This window comes from Crinia signifera, chromosome 6 (assembly GCF_055691185.1).
Source record: "Crinia signifera chromosome 6, ASM5569118v1, whole genome shotgun sequence".
NCBI lineage: Eukaryota > Metazoa > Chordata > Amphibia > Anura > Myobatrachidae > Crinia > Crinia signifera.
This window is the reverse complement of record NC_139222.1, coordinates 67,543,054-67,563,148: the sequence shown is the minus strand read 5'-3', so window position 1 is coordinate 67,563,148 and position 20,095 is coordinate 67,543,054. Positions and strand designations below refer to the sequence as shown.

Genomic DNA, 20,095 nt, shown 5'->3' with positions numbered 1-20,095 from the left:
TTTACTTTTCCATACCCCTACTTTAAAATGTGCACTTTAACTACTGGTCTATATTATATAATGGTCATAGCACCAGGGGACAAAAAAAGACTATATTCACCCCTGGAGAGGATGAGATAGAATAGGGCCCGTTCCTCTCTGAGGGACCACAGGGCTCTTCCTCTCTTGCAGCAGCAAGCAAGGGATCTGAAATCACAATCTTGTGACCGCTGTGCTGTGCCCATCCTACACATTCCTTAACGACACAGCACACACTCATCAGTATTTATTCACGTACAATGCAAAATAGACTTCCAGTCAAATGGTACATAAATACAAAATGACACTCTGTGCACCCCGAGGCAATTTATTTTCTCTTGTCACAAGTGAAGAGTCCCTACTACTGGATTTGGGATTGGGGCCCAAAACATGTTGTTGAATCTGAGCTCACCACTCGCTAGTTCCGCCTCTGGCCGAGCAGTTGCATGCAAGCCTCCCATCACCAGGTCCAATGCCAAGCGCCGGAAGGATTGGAGTTTGCCAGGAAACGTTACCTGCCTGACTGCAATATGCCAACTGTGAAGTTTGGTGGAGTATTAAACTTGTTCTGATTGATAGATCGTCATTGTCTAGATAAACAGTCAATACCAACACCACACCAATAGTCAACAGGGTAAAAAGGTTGACAAAAAAAAAAATTTTTCTTACTTTACCTTCCACGTACACTACAATTGAGAACAAAGCGAGGGTCTGCGTTGAGTAATTGGGGGCCCATGACGGCAGGTGTTGACATTGACACACAAAATGTGAAAAACTCAACCTTTTCATGTGTCTACCTTTTGTGTCGACCTTTTGACCATGTTGACCTTCTGGTGTCAACCTATTGACTGTATATCTAGACACCGTCTCTCTAATAATCCACACCCCTGAAAGGTTTAAAGTACTCAAAATGTATTGCACTATAGTCTATGGTCAACAGATGGTGCTGCAGAGTCACTTTTCTTCTAAATGTTCTTTAAAGTATTACAGAAATTAAAGTTTATTTATTATTATTTATTTATTTGCAGTTTCTTATATAGCGCAACAGATTCCGTTGCGCTTTACAATAGTAAACAGTGATAAAACAAACTGGGTAACAACAGACCGACATGGAGGTAGGAGGGCCCTGCTGCAAGCTTACAATCTATAGGATTGTTTAATATAATGTGAGCCATGCAGAAATGCAAAAAAAAAAAAAAAAAGATTTGTCACTACGCACATCAAAATTATCGTGCAGTAAGGGGAGGCAGTGCTTCCCCTGTCGTTTTGTTTGAAATAATACAAATAATATACCTATGACATATATTCTATGTCATACCAATATGCGTGCCTCCCAAACAAGTGTAAAGCAGGCATTCCCAACCACGGTCCTCAAGGCACACCAACAGTGCAGGTTTTAGTGATATCCAGGCTTCAGCACAGATGGTTTAATCAGAATCCCTCAGATACTAATTAAGTCACCTGTGCTCAAGCCTGGATATCTACAAAACCTGCATTGTTGGTGTGCCTTGAGGACCATGGTTGGGAATGCCTGGTATAAAGGAATAAGAGGATGAAGTGCCGGGGGGGGGGGGGGGGAGCAAAGTCGTAGGCTAAAAAAAGTCCATTCAAATAAAGGGTAATTGAGGCACTTCTATAAGAGTACATGGTCACTATGTCGTCAAGAGGTCGACCACTGAAGGTCGACATGGTGATAGGTCCATGCTAACTTTGTCAACACTCTCTGGACACAGCCACCACTGCACGAGAGAGAGAGAGAGAGAGAGAGAGAGAGAGAGAGAGAGAGAGAGAGAGAGAGAGACAGACAGAAGTACCACCTGCCTTAAAAGGGTTGGGAAATGGTTAATGGTGGCGGTATGGGGAGGCAGTAGGTTGAAGTTTTGCCAAGGGTGCTGAGAAGCCTTACACAGGCCTTACTGCAGGTTCCTAAGTGACCAGCTGTTAGTGTAGGACTTCCAGTGAAATGGGGTCCCTTGGCGATGGGCATTGATCAATTTATGAACTAAAACCCACCTATTTATTTATTTGATTATTTGTATATGAAGGTGAGTTAGTTTAGTATGCTGAGTGCTTAACTCCCTGTTTTCGGGCAAATCCGTTGGAGTAGAAAGCTAGTGGTTGTTGTTGACACCAAGACTGAACAACAGATTTCAGAGTTGAATTGTTGATCCTTAAGTTGCTCTTTTTGCCACGAAATTCACACATATTGAACTGGCGATTTTTGGTCACACTTCAATTCGCATCCAGAAGTTTTCCCATTATAAAGTATACAACTCGCAAAGGTAATTGGGTGTGATTTTTGGTGAACATTACCAAAAATCGCACAACAAAATAGACCAGGTTCTGACTGGTGAATTTGACAGAATCAGCTACGTGAATGTTATTATTTGCCTATGGGATCTTGACACTACACGGCCTATTTGCATGTATTGTACAGTACAGTTGGAGCCGCATCAATGTTTACGGGGATGAGACGCACGAGCATCTCATACGTACAGCATACTGTACGTGTAAGCGCGCTCCACTTCGCGAATGGCGGGGTTCCATCAGTATATCAATCCGCCGCTAGATTGGTGGAGCATTAACCACCCAGCAGCGGCGATTTGTATTGCATGGATATTGTTGGGGAGCATCCATGCACCTTGGCGCACGGGAGCGCAAGAAGAAAAGTGGATTGCCAAAACCTTCGCCATGGCGAGCTGGCGAGCTTGTCAGTGTGACCAATTGTACTTGATCATTTTCAACATCAATTATGCATACTGTAGAAAAACAGCTTTCCACTTCACAGGCACTTGTTACATTTCTTTGACAGCTCTAAGATGACACCTATACATACAAAGTAATTTATTCACAATTTACAAAGAACAGAAGTGGATAAAATGCCACTGAAAACTGATATACCATATCCGTTATGGCCTCAGATGTACATAAACCATTGTGTTTCAACATATTAGGCCCAGAGTCAATTACAAATTTGGCCACATTGATTGCATTGCATTGATTTTCTGCATCATTATTGGTTTACAAACTACACAATTGCATGTTATAGCAATAGGTAACATTTGTGGTCAGCATCACTTTTTGTCCACGTACAAAACGGTTATTCTGGCTTGAGGTCTGGTATTCTGATATTACGCCTTTAGTAAATTTTGTACCACTTTCACCAGAATGGGTGATAGTTAGCATTTTACTCTCAGGTACCTGGGTACCTAGAGATGTTAAGAAATTGAGGCAAGCATACTCTGGCTGCTTGTAAAACCATCCTGCTTAAGGAGAAACTTTTCTTTATTTTCCATTTTATTTGGTTGGCAGCAACTCTCCAGGACAAGTTTTGCAGAGGTTTCTTCCTACTTCCACTAAAGAGGCTATACTTTGTGGTTTCCACACAGGGCTGTTGCAAGGTATTTTGGCACCCTCAGCAAAACTTCAGCCCAGGGGCGGATTGGGATGTAAAAACAGCCCATGAAATTTATGGAAGTAGCCCTGAGGGAGGTGGTCTGCTGAGGGGGTGGAGTCGGTCAAGAGGGGAGGATCTGTACTAATAGAATCTGAGCAGAGGCTTCAGAAGGGATTGAGTCACTACAAGGACCACAAGAGGAGCTGCGCTTGGCCATCTTGTAATCTGTCAAAGCCATGGCCATTTTTGTTGGACGCTGCTGTGGTGGCCACTAACCGATGTGATCAATGTTGCGGCATCCACAGCCCAGCCAGAGGGGTGAGCGGACGGTTTTGGTCTCTTATGGACCGGCCCACTGGAAAGTGGGCCAATCTGCCCCTGCTTCAGCCTAATGCCACCACCCACACACTAATACTGACTTGCCATGTTATAGACTGAGGCAGATTTATAAAGCCTGGTAAAGTTCTAAAGTGGCCGGAACTAACGCAGCAGCCAATCAGCTTCTAACTGTCAAGTTATAGGCTGGGTTTGATAAACTACTGTTAGGAACTGATTGGCTGCTATATTATCACCTGTAAACCATATCTGTTGAAGCGGTTATTAAATATGTTCTAGAGGTTTTTTTTCCTACATCCCATTGAAAACCTCGGTATCTGCCAGAAATCGAGTTGCATCTAAAAGGTGAAATTGTGTGGCAGGTGACAGAAGTCATCCAGGATATTGGCCTGAAGCTGTTCCGATGCTCATGTGTTAGAATTTTTTTTAGATTAGATTGGATTCACTTTATTGTCATTACTCATGAACAGAAGGGCTACAAAATTCAGTTTAGCATGAACAATATACAGTATGCAGCAAAATCGGCTCCATGCACTTTAATGGGAAATCGCAAAGTGAAATCCCTCTATAACCAGAATCGCACCATGGGCCTTATTCTGGTTTTATCGCTCCCCCGCTCCGTCGCACAGGGGATCGTGTTTTGCGTCTGCACATTTATGCGCATATGCAAACGCTGGGTGCGAGTGAGCACAGCGAACTGCTAGTTCACCATCCCATTCGCACCTAGCAGTGCAGACGGGGGCGCGGGGGCTGCGCCCATGGGAACGCCCAGCGCTTCATGGGTGTTCCCATGCAAATGGCGATGTGACGCGGGTGCCAGGGTGGGCAGCGGACGTCACCAGATGTCAGCTGCCTGCCCTCTTCCCGTACAGGGAACACGCAAAGCTAAGACACCAGAGAGTGTCCTAGTTTTGCATGCACCTTCCAAATCATTCGATGGTTGGCGAGGGCGGAGTGGGGTTTACACACCAAGACAAATCAATAAAAGTATAAAGTATGATTAAAAAAGGTTTGTAAAATCCCACTTTACTGAACATATAAAAATAAATGACTGACTTGGTAGAAGAACATCCAACAGTTTAAGCAAAATAGTGACCACCTTAAATGCCAAACCGAAGTCGAACTTTTCAAACTAGTATCAAATATTATGATTCTGCATTCCTCTGGCTGAAAATGTGTTCAGTAGGCCTTTCATGCACGAGGAAACTTCCATGTTTTACTACATTTTTAGCAACAAAAAGGTTAATATGGTGGTTTATTTTTTTATGATCACTACGGTTCCCCTTAAGCAGTGAAAAAATATGAAGAGCAAAGTACAGATGCAAGCCATGATATCGATCTTCCAGCTTATTGCTCTTGTGCGATTGTGACTTTTATAGCTTTCCAATTATGTTTATCTGGGACATAAATATGCGGTGTGCACATTTGCAGAATACAACAGAGAAAAACTAATACATAGACTTATCTGCCCTACTTGGCTCCTCATTTGTCACCCTGCTTGTGTTAAAGGGATAAGCTCATTATCGTATAAATAGCACATATTTTAGTGTAATTATTTTCTACAAACATATCCCATGCATTCTAGAGACACAATATCCATCTACTTCTGTGTTTGATTGTTACCTATTGCAGTCACCACTTAGATGGCAAAAAAAGAAAAAACCTGTATCTAGACTTCCCAGAGTTACAGTGTATTTTTTTTCTAATAATCTTGAAAAGCATCGTCCCTGGCAGTGTTACAAGCACTCATATAGGGCCAGCATATTACATTGCGCTTTACAATTGGGAGCAAAGCAGTGATAGAACAGGGTTTAAAGTAGACATATAATTTAAAAAAAAGCTTATTTTTTGTCTTGTCTGCACTAGCTGGTACCATAAAAATTGTCACTGACCGACTCATGGTTTGAATGTAAACCTGGGTTCACCTTTCTGGTGATAAAATTGCTTAGAATTTTGGCAGTAATCCATAAAAGCTCACAGCCAATAACAGTCATACAAGTTTTTATTTTGTCCTTGGAAATGGGCCTAACAATTCTAAAGTGTTAATGAAGATTTAGATCAGAGTCAATTATCATGAAAATGATACTTCCCAACATTCCAGACTCAAAAACATTTATTATGCTTGGAAAGCCCATAATTTGTTTTTACTATGGGTCACATCTTTTAGATGAACACCTTTTGGTCCTGATTCTGTTTCACTCGCAAAAGCAAATTCCCTCTCTAATGGACAAAACCATGTGCACTGCAGGTAGGGTTGATGTAACATGGGCAGAGAGAGTTAGATTTGGGTGGGGTTTGTACTTTAAACTGATATCTGTATTGCAGTGTAGAATAAAGCAGCCAGTATTTACTCTGCCCAGAAACAAAATAACACCTAAATCTAACTCTCTCTGCACATGTTACATCATCACCACCTTCAGTGTACATGGTTTTGTCCATCAGAGAGAGATTAGGTTTTGCGAGTGAACCAGAATCAGGCCCGTTGTCTGTTGTAACAGTACGGTTCTATGAAGGGCTGGACTGTTTTAGATATTATATAATAGAAACAAAAATGAAAAACTAATACATTTTGGAAACTAGTAGAATGGTTTATTAAGCCCAAACCACCTGGCTATAGTCATCTAGGTCACACCTAAACAATTTCACACTAAAAAAAACAATATAGAATGCTGCTACTACCAACAATACCAGTTGCTTTAAGTAGTCACAGTTTTATGAAGCCTTAAGTTACTTACAACCTACAAAAATGTAATCCACATATAATTTAATTAAACACTATGTGATTTTGGGCCGATTTCACCCGATTTCAGCACTTTGGGCCGATAATCGGGTGAAATCGGCCCAAAATCGCATGTGTGTGTGACATCTGTCTGATCTGATCCAATGTGCGGATCGGACCGGATCAGGAGGTCGGACGTTCAACACATAAGATCACATTTGACCTCCCTGTTTGCATATGCCTGCAGCCTGACCGGGGAAGCAATGGGGCGGGCAGCGGGTGCTAAATGCAGTGAGAGCTGACCTCTGCCCTAGCGGGCCGGGCGGTGATCATATCATCAGCGGAACGCAGGGACGGGCAGTGGTGGGTATTTGACTTTTAAAATAACCTGTCAAATGACTGGCCATTCTATGATTGGCTGAGAGATCTCTCAGCCAATCAGCGGCCACCCGGAAGGGAGGCAGCTGATAGGCTGAGAGTGCTCTCTCTCAGCCAATGAGAGAGCGGCCAGTCATTTGACAGATTATTTAAAAAATCTAATACCCGCCACTGCTTCCGCTGATGATATGATCACCACCCAGCCCACTAGCGCAGCACTCAGCACCTGCCGCCTGCCCCACTGCTCCTCACTGCCCGCTAGTGCAGCATTCAGCACCCGCAAGCAATTTATCACATGTAAAAAAAATGGCACATTAAGTGCCAAATCATATGTGAACCTCCCGGGGAGCTGCCGGGCAGCTCACAGGAGAATTGGGTCTAATGTATGGTGGCCTTTATCGCATTATTACAACCAAGACTATTATAGCTGGAAATGGTTCTAAAAGCGATAATATTAGGATGTTGTTACATCTGTAACGTCATATGATAACAATTACAATAATCCTTATTGGCAAATCTGTTATGATAATCTACCATGCAAGAATTTGCTTTACTGCAAAATGATTACCTTATTTTTTTTGCCAAAACATTTCTATTCATAAACTAAATATATAACTTTCCTTATGGAACATGCATAGATATTGCATTCATTTCACTCCCGTATCCGTACATCCCATATCCGAATTATTCCAAAAACCGTGGTTTTTTGGAGCAATTCGAATTTTTTTCTTTGTTTTTATTTCCCCCCCTAACCCTTTTTTATACTTACCAAGTCCCCCAGCGTCCACAGCAGGCCTTCAGCATCCTCTCCGGCATCTCCAGCGGTCTCAGGAGTGCATTGTGCAAGGGAACTCGCGCAATGCACTCCTGGGACCGCTGGGGACGGTGCTGAAGGCCTGCCGTGGACGCCGGGGGACAACATGGGAGCTGAGGGACCATCAGGGCACCACCAGGGGACAGGTAAGTATGCCGAAAAAAATGTATTCCAAAAACCAGAAAAATCCCTGATCCGGAATGCACGTGGTCCCGAGCATTTCAGATAAGGGATACTCATAGTTACATAGTTACATAGTAGGTAAGGCTGAAAAAAGACTTGCGTCCATCTAGTTCAACCTGGTATAGATATCCATTGCTGATTTGGTAGGTTCTGGTATTTTACAGACAAATTATATTTCTTATTTGTACCCATGGATGTTTTTCTCCAGTAAATGTTTGTCCAACTTTGCCTTGAACGCATTTAATGAGCCAGCCGTTACCACCTCTCTGGGAAGAGAGTTCCAGAGTTTGACTGTTCTGACCGTAAAGAAATTCTTTCTACTAGCTGAATACTCAACCTGTATCTCCAAGGAAAATATAGAGTATCGCTCATTCCATAACTTTTAAGGGTTTCAAGCAAGAATAGGGTTGCCACCTCACTGATCATTGATTCCTGGAGATTCCCTTCGCCTCATAATAATGGGAAGGTGGGTGTGGCATATTCAGGAAAGTGGGTGTGTTCTCTAATACAGACATGTATTCAAGTGCCCATTGTTACATTATATTCATACATGCATGTATAATATATATATATATATATATATATATATATATATATATATATATATATGTAGACAGAGGACTGGCACTTGGTACAGCAAGGGTTAATTGAGCAGGGTGCCTTCCAAAACAGTAGTATAGGAACGTATCTCCAGGTAAATGAAAAGCAAATTTTCAAATAAGAGAAGACAGGAGGCGGCACTCTCAAATAAGTGGTCAATTATATTCAATCCATAACAAGTGAACAAGAAGAAGTCAGCATATTGGAGTCGACAAGTTTCGGAGCATTGCGCCCCTTCCTCAGGACAACTGACTAGATAACAATTCAAACGTGCAGTGCAGAACTAACAAGAATACATTTACAAATACCTTTATAAAGAAAAGCAGACTTACGTGACACGCTGTGTGAGCTGGGCGGCGTGTCCGACCTCCGGCGGCTTGTTCACGTGACGAGTGACGTCAGACTGTAGTCACGGCAACCAGCTGGCGTCTGACCCGGCGCTCAGATGGAGCCTGTGAACGGACAAAGTCAGTGAATGCGCAAAGCCGCATACAAAAAAGAGCGCAATGTGTATGTCATAAATAATGACTAAAGTGATAAATGTTGAAAGTGCATAGTGCTTCAATTATAAGAAAAAGATAAAAAGATTAAAAGACATGGGGCACTACCAGTGCTGGGTGATGTATAAGCATGCTGTGTGGGTCACGTAAGTGGGCTTCTGTGACAACAGTTGTTGGCAACACAGGAGCGCACGGTTACCTATGCCGTCACTGTGAATAATTATACAATCATTCTACAGGACAGAGAGAATGTTTATACAGAACAATGGAAAAACATAACAATAATGAAATTTAATACAATATAATATGGAGCCCCAAGTATAACCCAGACTTGGTCCAATATTTCTGCATGGATAACAGCTGCAGTACAACAATCAATGCTGAGAGTCTGTGACCAAAAGATTAATGTGGATGGTGCACTTACATGACATTACAAAAAAGTTTTTAAGGTTCATAAGAATATATTTAAGGAAGTCTTTTCATTTAGACCGCGGGGAGCCACTGTGTCCAATACATGGATCCAGTGGGTCTCCCTTTGCAGCAATTTCTTTAGTCTGTCGCCTCCTCGGATAGGCAAGGGAACATGTTCTATGATTTGGTGTTTAAGGCTAGCCAACGTGTGTTGGTGTGCCTTGAAGTGGCGGGCAACAGGTTGATCTATGTCTTTGCCAGCAAGGCAATTTTTAATGGCAGAGCGATGTGCTGTGGCTCGCTCGCGGAAAGGTCTGCTGGTCTGCCCAACGTACAGGAGCCCGCACGGGCACCTGATGACGTATATCACAAACGGTGTGGTACAAGTGACAACCTGATTCATTTATGGCCAGTGCAGGGGTGGGTAAAGAACATATCAGTGTCCATGTAGCTACATGCAGTACATGTGGGACACCTGTAGCAACCCAGGGCTTTGGTTTGTACGCCTATGGGTGCTATAGGGGACAAATTGGTTTTGACTAGAATGTCTCGTATGTTCCTGCCCCTTTTGAAACTGGGCATAAGTTTGGTGTGGGCAAAGCATGGGAGGTCGTGATCACTAGTGAATTTATGGATGACAATGTCCAAAGCTTGATCCAATTTTGCATGGTCACTAGCGATGCGTGCGATGCTCAACATTTGCGACCGCGGTAAACCCTTCTTCAAACTAGGAGCATGGTGGCTACTGTTGTGAAGAAGGGTATTTCGGTCTGTTGGTTTAGAAAAAAAAGTGGTATGGAAGCTACCATCCTTCAAATGGATGGACACATCCAGGTAATTGATTACAGAAGGATGACATTAAAGCATTTAGCCCATTTACCCTGCACAGAAACAAAATAACTCACCCAAATCTAATTCTCTCTGCACATTTTACATCTGCCCCCCTGCAGCGCACATGGTTTTGTCCTAGAAGGAATTTGTCAGAAGGAGTAAACCAGAATAACCCCCTATGTCCATTAAACAATGCCAGCCTAATCGCATAGCGATGCGTAGCCATGTGTTCCTGCAGGGTCCTGTCGGTTTTCCCGACATAAACTTAACCCACACGGGAAAGTTATCATTGAAATAACGAACCTGGTCGTACAAGTCAATCTATAGTTAATGATTAATTTTTTACCACTATACGGATGCCTAAAACTGTCCCCACGAGGGGACGCGTATACCTGTGAAGTTATATGCCTGCGCTCGCCACGCTTTGGGCTCGGTGGCTCGCTGCGCTCGCCACACTTTATATTCTGAACTCCACGCCGACGTGGATAGTAGGGGTATGAAAAGGTCGGAGGATGCGTACCGCCGCCCCTCGTGGGCTCGCTACGCTTCGGGTTGGCGTTGATCGTGGGGTGCCGTTGAGGGGGTTAAAATTGGGGTCTGGGTAGAATTTTACATTGAATCCAATGTAAAATAGGGTCCCAGGGACCCTATTCACATTTCAATCAATGTAAAAATCGGGACCATCGCGTCGGTCGCATCGCATGGCCGTTCTAGGAAACAAGTACCGTAAAAGGAGATAAAGCACCAGCCAATCAACTCCCAACTGTCTTTTTCAAACACAACTGATTGGCTGGTGCTTTATCTCCTTTTACCTTTTCTCCGCTTTATCTCCAGTTTATCTCTTCTCCAAGCTTAATAAATCTGCTCCTGTGTACTATAGCGGCGAGAGTTGGCTGGTTCTCCCCTCTTAGGGCATTAGCAACTGTAGCTCTTTTTTTGGACATCTTGGCTCCTACTGATTGGAATACCTTATCCCGGAGAGGGAGGTATACCGTTTTAATTATGGCAGAAGGTTTCGATAATATCGATGATGCAATGGCAGATTTTCTGAATATGGCTAAAGTAACTCAAGGACTGGCTCTATCGTTCTCTGAATTAGAAGCAGGGAACATTCTGTTTGCAGAAGTTTTGCAGGAGGAACCACGATCACTTGAATTATTATATCGAGAGTGGGTCCATCTCAAACAACGGGAGACGGACTTTCAGCTGCACGGTGTGACTCTCAGTGACTAATATTAATGGAAAATCATACCTCAAGGTTTTCGGGTACATAATTGCCCGACAATTGGCCGCTTTAACAGTAGTTTCTGCAAACGATGGATCTCCGTATTAAATAAGTGCAGTTATGATCTAATCCTGTTAGTCATCGAGGAGGCCAGCCGGGAACTGAAAATAACCTGTGAAAAACCGGCAACATTTAAATCAACTAATAAATCCATCTTTGAAGAAAATTCGTCCCAGAATTGGTTGACAAAATTAAAAAACTCAAATGGATACTTACAAGCAGGAGTTATTGGCCTTTAAGAAGCAAAAGCTTACAAAAGGTGCTGGCCGATTACGACCAAAATCATGTTTACCTATGGACTATTGGTGGGAGGAACGATAACAAACCCCCTCCAGCTGGCCGCACTAGATACAGAGAGCGTTTCCAAGACAGACGCCGGCCAGGCTTCGAGACTGCTTCTACCAGTGATTCAGATCACCTAACTACTCCAGCCCCTTTAGGGGTACGTACACGGCGGCAAAACCTCAATCCTGAAGGAAAAGAACAAGGCGCGGTGGCCAAAAAAACCGTGGTCGGCCGCGGCAGAGGGGCGAAACCCCCACCATCCAGGAAACGGTAATTAACCTTTCATCTCGAACTTTTAGCACTGATGAACTTTCTGTTCTTATGGGCCCCACACACAGCACAATTTTCAGGCATTTTCTGAGCGATTTTACTAAATCACTCAGAAAATGCCTGAAAATGCATGTAAATCGCTGTGTGTATAGCCCACACAGCGATTTGCATGCGCGCCCCCGCCGTTCTGAATCTGCACAAGATTCAGAACGGACCTGCCCGTGAGCAGGGCCTTCTGAGCGACGCTGAACGCCGCCCTGATGTCCCCTGCTCACCGCCCCCTTGACACGCCGGATGCCGCCTCCCCCTGCTCGCCGCACGAAGATGCTGCAAAGACCCGCCACCCCACCGCCGCCCCCTGCTCCCTCCCCCCTCCCCCTGCTCGCCGCACGGAGACGGAGCAGGGGGAAAAAGCACAGTGCACTCACCCACTTGCCGGCAAATCTGCTGCCTACCCGCAGCAGCTCCCGGTCCCCCTGTCACCTGTCCTCTGGCGGCGAAGTGATTCAAGCCGCCCGCCCGCTCACACGTCCCCCTGCTGCCGCAGCTCCACTGCCACCAATGAGAAGTTTCTTTATAGAATATAATATATATATATAAACCACTGCCACCAATGACAAGGCTTATATATATATATATATATATATATATATGTGTATATATATGTGTGTGTATATATATATATATATATATATATATATATATATATATATATATATACTGGCCGCAGGAGACATACAATCTAACGGGCTGGCACTCTGGGGTCTTAACAAGACCTGCTGTATTTCAAAGCAAACGACCATAAATAAAATAAAAATACAGCAAGTTTTGTTAAGACCCCAGAGTGCCAGCCTTTCTTTTGCTATTTACACCATATTTTGGAGGGGCACCAGGGCGCTGGAGGGGGGGGGGGGGGGCGCTAGTGTGCGGTCCTGGGTCTCCTGGCAGCGGGTCTGGGGACGGGCAGCGGGGGTCCGGGGAGTGGTGTGTTAACTCCGGCTCCTAGCGCTGCCGGGCAGCAGATTTTGAAAAGACTCGCCGGGCGCTGATTGGCTGAATTCAGCCAATCAGCGTCCGGCAAGTCTTTTCAAAGTCATCAGCACTTCCCGCCGCCAGGCACAGACAGCGCTAGGAGACAGAGTGAGTGAAGGCTGCCGCTACACCAGTCCCTGGACCCCTGGACGCTGCCTTCCCCCGCTGGCTGCACACAGGTATGTTGGCAGCAGGGGTCCAGGGACTGGTGTAGCGGCAGCTTTCACTCTCTCGTCACTCCGTCTCCTAGCGCTATTTGCCTGGAGGCGGGAAGCGCTGATGATTTTGAAAACACTTGCCGGACGCTGATTGGCAACCAAATCAGCGTCCGGCAAGTCGACCAAATGACTGCCACCCCGGGCGCCGAAACACCTAGTTTCGGCCCTGTATATAGTGACACTCCCCCAGGCTTAAGTTTACATTTTGAATTATTTTTTTATTCCCCTGAAGTTTCTGTGAGAGATTTGAAATCTCTCATGCTGAATCTACCATTATGAATCTCTGGCACAAATCTGTGTGTGTGTGGCTCATTATCTGAAAATTCAGTTTTTAGGGAAATCTCTTGTGCTGAATCTCCCGTTATGAATCTCTGGCACAAATCTCTGCGTATGTAGGCCCCTTTAGTCATGGATTGTCATATGTGCCCACTTGCCAATTTAAACCCTTTGAGTGGGAAGTGGAGAAGTATAGACTGAACCGTCAACTTCGTCTACACGAACACTTCTCTAAAAATCCATCTAAGGACACTGTTCAGATTATCCCACCACAGTTACGTAAACTGCAGAAAAAAATCTACTTTTGAACCATTTACAAACAATGTGTCTTTAAAAACGTTCTCCCGCATGCTTGATTCAAAAGTTAATGGTGATGTTGTTTCTGTATTGCCTAAAACTAAGGTTATGAATAATTTGTCAGTGGGGGAATTTCATGCATTAAAAACATTGTCATCATATACTGACATCACGATTCGCCCCGCTGACAAAGGCGGGGCAATCGTGGTGCAAGATATGCAGGCGTATAAGGACAAAATCTATCGTCAGTTGGCGGATGTCAATGTGTATACTAAACTTGAGCACAATCCCACTGATAGATTTAAACTGTTGTTACAGGAGCAAATCAATGGTGCCATACGTAATGGCATCATTGATCAGCAATTGGCGGATGCCCAGATACCACGCTTTCCTTTAGTACCACTCCTTTATACATTACCGAAGGTGCATAAGCTTTTGTCTGCACCACCGGGGCACCCGATAATTGCTGCACGTGGATCGCTTTTCCAACCGTGTGCCATTTACATTGATTCATTACTACAGCCGTGCATTGTAAATTATGACTTGCATTTGATTGATACATCTGCTTTTCTAAATAAACTTAATTTAGTGCATGACATCCCTGCAGATTGCTGGCTTTGTAGTATTGATGTTGGGAGCCTGTACACCGTTATCACAAACAAGGAGGGTGTGCAGGCTGTGCATAATTTGATCTAGTCTCATCCAGCATATGTCGGTCCTGATCCTTCATTTATCTGTGATTTATTACAGTTAATTTTGACATGTAACTTTTTCTTGTTTAATGGGCAGTTCTTTCTGCAGATGTCTGGATGCGCGATGGGCTCCCCAGTGGCCCCATCGTACGCTAATTCATTCATGATGCAGACAGAACAATCCATTTTTTTCTCTAATCGTGATGTAGCTGGCCGTATAAATTTTTTTGTCAGGTACATATATGACCTGTTCCTAATTTGGACAGGGTCAAAGGAGGAATTTATCATGTTTATTGAGGCTCATAACAACACTGCAAGTCTTTAAATTATCTTACATGATTGACAGACATACAGTTAATTTTTTGGATGTGGCGGTTCATTGTTCTGAGGGGGTAATTCATACTACCCTCTTTCAGAAACCAACTGATCGGAACACTATTTTACATTCTGCTAGCTTCCACCCTAAACCGCTAAAAGATGGATTGCCATTCTCTCAGTTTCTGCGTGCTTGCAGAGTCTGTAGTTCCATGGAAGAGGCTGTCAAATAAGTACAACTATTAAGTGATAAATTTGCAGAAAGAGGCTATGATGAAGCCTTATTGTGTAAAGCATGTTCCAAGGAGTTAGCGATCCCCCGTGATAAGCTTTTAGCGGGTAGCATTAGATCTAAAGATTCTAACAAGATGGCATGGGTCAATCACTTTAACGTGGCCAGTAGTGGTATACGCAAAACCTGTAAAAAACTCTGGACAATTGTACACACTGATCCTGACATGAAGTTATCAAATAGACAGATCATGCCCTACTATACCAGGGGACGCAATATCCGTGACTGGGTAGTGAAACCTGATATAGTTAGTAAAGTGGTTGAGGATTCAGGGGCTCAATTTTTACGTGCCAGAAATGGCTGCTTTAGATGCCTTAACGGTCTAACCTGCCGATCACTGGTGGTAGGTGACAGTTTTAGGCATCCGTATAGTGGTAAAAAATTCATCATTAACTATAGATTGACTTGTACGACCAGGTTAGTTATTTATATGATAACTTGCCCGTGTGGGTTAAGTTATATCAGGAAAACCGACAGGACCCTGCGGGAACGCATGGCTGCGCATCACTATGTGATTAGGCTGGCATTGTCTAATGGACACTTTTTAGAGGCAGGACACAGTTTGGCGACATTTAGATATATGTTGATCGATAATATTCCAGCAGATATCTGTGGTGGAGATCGGTCTTTGAAATTGTTGAAATGTGAATCCAGATGGATTCACAGGTTGAATACACACTTGCTCCACATGGCCTGAATGAACAGGCGGAGCTACACGCATTTAAGCGATCTAGGTCAGCCATCCTGTAGACATTTATGCATGTTGATTTGCTAAACTATTTGTGAACCATGTAATTCAATATATGATACCTTCTGTCTTGTATATTTATATGTGTTTTTAAATATGTATGTATTATGTAATTGGCATGGTGTTGCACTGTGCGTCTATATGTGTTTTATTATCACTTTGTTTTCTATGGTGATGATCGCTGATTGATGACGTTGTGGGGGATGTCTGAAACCTTTCACTGCACCTGTGTTTCACAGGTGTGGTGCAATCAAGTGGAGATATAAAGGTGTGTCTCATGTCTATCGATTGTTACTGCATGATGATGATGTCAATAAAATACATCGAAACGTTGCATTCACCCGTTGCCTGGGGTGGAGTTTCTTATCCGAGTACCGCCTCACAGTATGAGATTATATATATATATATATATATATATATATATATATATATACACATACATACACACACACATCATACACCCATGTTTGGTCAATACTTTTCTCAGTGTAAGCTTACAATACCTAATGGCACATAGGTGGCCAGGGTCAGGGTGGCTGTGTGGCTGGGCAGGGTCAGGACAGCTGGCAGCGGCGGCAGGAGGAGGGCACAGAGAGTGGACACAGGACTGACGGAGCGGAGCAGAGCCGAGGCCACAGCTGGATGCAAGCTGCAGCCACAGTCCTCAAGAACATCCTCAGGCTGCACACCCGACATACCTGCTGACCAGCGGTGGGCGGGCAGTGTGTCTGATGGACAGTTCACTCTGCAGGACCACGGCAGTGCTCACTAAAGGGGGAGAGCCTGGAGGCTCTTTTACAAACCCGGATTCCGGGAGAATCCCAGAATCCAGGAAACTGGAAAAGCCTCTGCTAGGGTTTCCACCCAAAAGAATCCCGGATATCCGGGAGAGGTGGCAACCCTAAGCAAGAGCATAACTACCATAGGTGCAAGGGGTGCAGCTGCTATGGGGCCTATAGCTGAATTGGGCCCATCTTTACTGTATAACTTATATTTACATTCATCACTATTGCTGGTACATAGGGGCCCCTACAAATGTTTGCTATGGGGCCTAGGAATATCTAGTTACGCCCATGGTTTCAGGTTTATGCACAATGTAATATGTACTTCTCTTTGATAGCCCATATACCGGTAGTTTGAACTTTGTAGCTGAAAGAACCACATGGTTCAAACAAATAATTATATGGCGTTGAGTAGCTACCTTTCATCTGTAAGCTAGATAATAAAAAAAGGTTGATTGTTTATTCAAAAGTTGCCCTGTTATTAACTTGAAATCAAGGCAATTTAACATCTGCTCCCTTTAATAAAATACACAAACCCTTTGTTCACTTTAAAAGACAGAGGGAAACACATTTACATTATTTTATTAAGCTAGGTACACACCTACAGATTTATCTGTCCAATCTGTCTGGTGGGAACAAAAATCTGGAAATATACAGTGTGGGAACAAATTTGTTCTAAATACTGAAAAACAGTAATTCGGACAAATTAATAAAATCTTTTTTGATTTTACAAATTTATCCAAACAGAAATTTTTGTCCATTTTCGAAAATCTTAAAACACTCATGATGACCTTTTCATGTGTTGACCACTGCCATGTCGATATTTTCTCAAGGTCGACCCTGTGCATGATGACCTTTTGATGTTGACTTATTGACCTATGATCCAGATACCCCCATAACATCATATACTTACAGCTGCGTATATTGGTACACTATAGTCACTTGTCTGCCATCAGATGCAATCATTCCAGACTGGGCTTTCCTTGGCATGGTTGACATCTTTTGAAACCAGTCAGAAACGCTTCTTACAGCAGCTGCTTTATTGTTACCCTCCCAATGCCTGCCATGCAGCCAGTCACTGCTGATCAGGCAGACTGGTGGCACTCAAGCCCAAAGATTAGTAGCTGCTGGATAAATGTAATAGAAGTACCTTGTGGTGTACATTGTGAGTTTATATATAGAAACAATAACAAAGAACAGTGATCAAGATTCAAAAACATTGGTGGTACAGATGGAGCAGCTCTCACTTGAGCTCCTCCTGGCGATTCTATCGCCATTTACCACCAGCCGACAGAAGGGGGTGCGCGCACACGAGACGCTCGCGTGCCCCGTTCTGGTTGCCCAGTAACAGAGACGCTGTCCTGCTACTCCCACGTTCTGATTGACCGAGAACCTCCCAGCTGGGAATGACGTTGCATTCACACACCCCCGGGAGACGCCGGACCGGAAGCGTGGTCGAGGGCGGACCAGCACCATACGTAATAACACATATAGGTAAGCCATTGCACGTTTGTATTTTGTATTGCACACTTTTGTCTTGAAAAAGGAAGTAAACCGACTTCCGAAACGTTGACCAACCATCGTTGTGTTGTGTCTATTTTCAATATTGAATTATCCTAGCAAAGCTTTAAATGATTTTCATAAGAAAAATAACTGGATGCTTTGGATACCTTATAGAACAATGGTAAGGGATTGAATTCCCGTGGAATAGATATATGTACCTATGAGGCTTATACAATCCACACCTGTTACAGAACTACCTGGCCCAGTGGAAAACAGAGGTCAGTTTACTACTGGGTATATCAGGGCTTAAACCCAATCTGAATTCACTCTGAAAAAGCCAGATGAACGAAACATGTTAGAGGACTACACCTGGTATTTTTATATTATTTTTGTGACCCAATTAAGCTGCAATTTCCAATTATTGCCAAGAACTTCCCGGATCAGTGTGTGACAGCATCATCTGCGTGGCAAAGCTTTCATACCACCGCCAACTGCATACAGACTGCACCGTTGAGACGCTTGCAAGCATCAGCCGGAGCGAGACATAGCGGCATCGCATATGAGAGACGCGATTGCTGCATACTCCATTCCCCCACACAGAGACAACTGCAAAGCACATAGCCGGAGCCGGGCGACAGCATCACAGGTAAGAGAGACATGACAGCCGCCACTTCCATCACCCCCATAAGTCTCCGGGCAGGCAGCCCAAACTGGGTACCGTGTCCCGGCACATGTGGGTACAAGTGGCAGATTTCCTTCCCCTATACAACAGAATCTACAAAGGACAAGTGTAACACATTTCATTAGTCCCCACTCGGAAAGCTTTTGAGAAATTGTATTCAAAAACTAAGCTGGAAGTCACTATCCAATAATATTGGGTCAATCAACAATCTACCCTACCCCATAAGCTCGTTGCCTAGGGGTCATCCTCGACTCTGAACTGTCCTTTGTTCCCCACATTCAATATGTCCAATATGTCAAATCAGGTTACATGCATGTAAAAAACATATCCAAAATACGACCGTAACTCACACAAGACACTACTTTGTCCAGGGTCACTGGAGGGTGGTACTGAGCCACCGAGTAGAGCAGGAAGAAAGTTGCAGCAGGATGGAATTCATCCCAGCCGGGAGCAGTTGAGTCAGTGAGTGGAATGCCCAAGCCCCCCACCCCTGTCTGGATCAGCGTTAAACCCGCTGCCCCCCGTGCTGGTCATCAGCAATCTTCGGCGGGGGCATCGCCCACACCCACCCTCCCTGGAACCTGCCCGTGGATTATGATCACCCCCCTCCCCCCACAAGCTAGTCAGAGTCAATCCACGGCAGGGGCCCAGTGCGCCCCTCCTGCCCGTACTGGACAGCAGCAATCCACAGCAGGCTTCCGCACCCCCCCTGGAGCATAGTAATCCGCACAGTAATCCGCGGGTGGTGTATCTCCCCCCCCCCCAGTCGGAGAGGGGGAGGAGGGGCGGGCAAGCGGGGGGTCGCCTGGGGCGCTCACAGGGCTGGCATCGGCCCTGACTATGTCTACTAAATCCATTCACTCATTATATCATGCATTGACTATTGCAATAATCTCCTTATTGGTCTTTCCAAGAACAGACTTTTGCCACTGCAATACATTTTAAATGCTGCTGCTAGGCTGATCTACCTAGCAAGATGCTCATTGTCTGCTGATCCACTCTGCCAGTCCCTCCATTGGATTCCTGTGTTTTACCGTATTCAATGTAAAACTCTTCTACTCGCATATAAAACTATTAACCATACTGCACCAGCTCGGTGCTCCCACCCTATGGAACGCCCTTCCATGCACAATAAGACTCTACTAGCCTCCAAACTTTTTCCAATGAATCTAATAAAAGCTATGTTTTAAGTTAAACACACCTTGTCAAAATGTATAAAGGGGCCATTTTA

General features: G+C 44.2%; 1 long non-coding RNA gene across 1 annotated transcript in view; it reads right to left on the bottom strand.

Annotated features, from left to right (window-relative positions):
• The window catches only part of LOC146007692 (uncharacterized), a 65,649-nt gene that overhangs the window by 17,163 nt on the left and 28,391 nt on the right, over positions 1-20,095 (bottom strand). Inside the window, exon 2 of the long non-coding RNA XR_014444386.1 lies at positions 8,778-8,897. This is a non-coding gene — a long non-coding RNA (uncharacterized LOC146007692). The remainder of the gene's footprint in view (positions 1-8,777; positions 8,898-20,095) is intronic.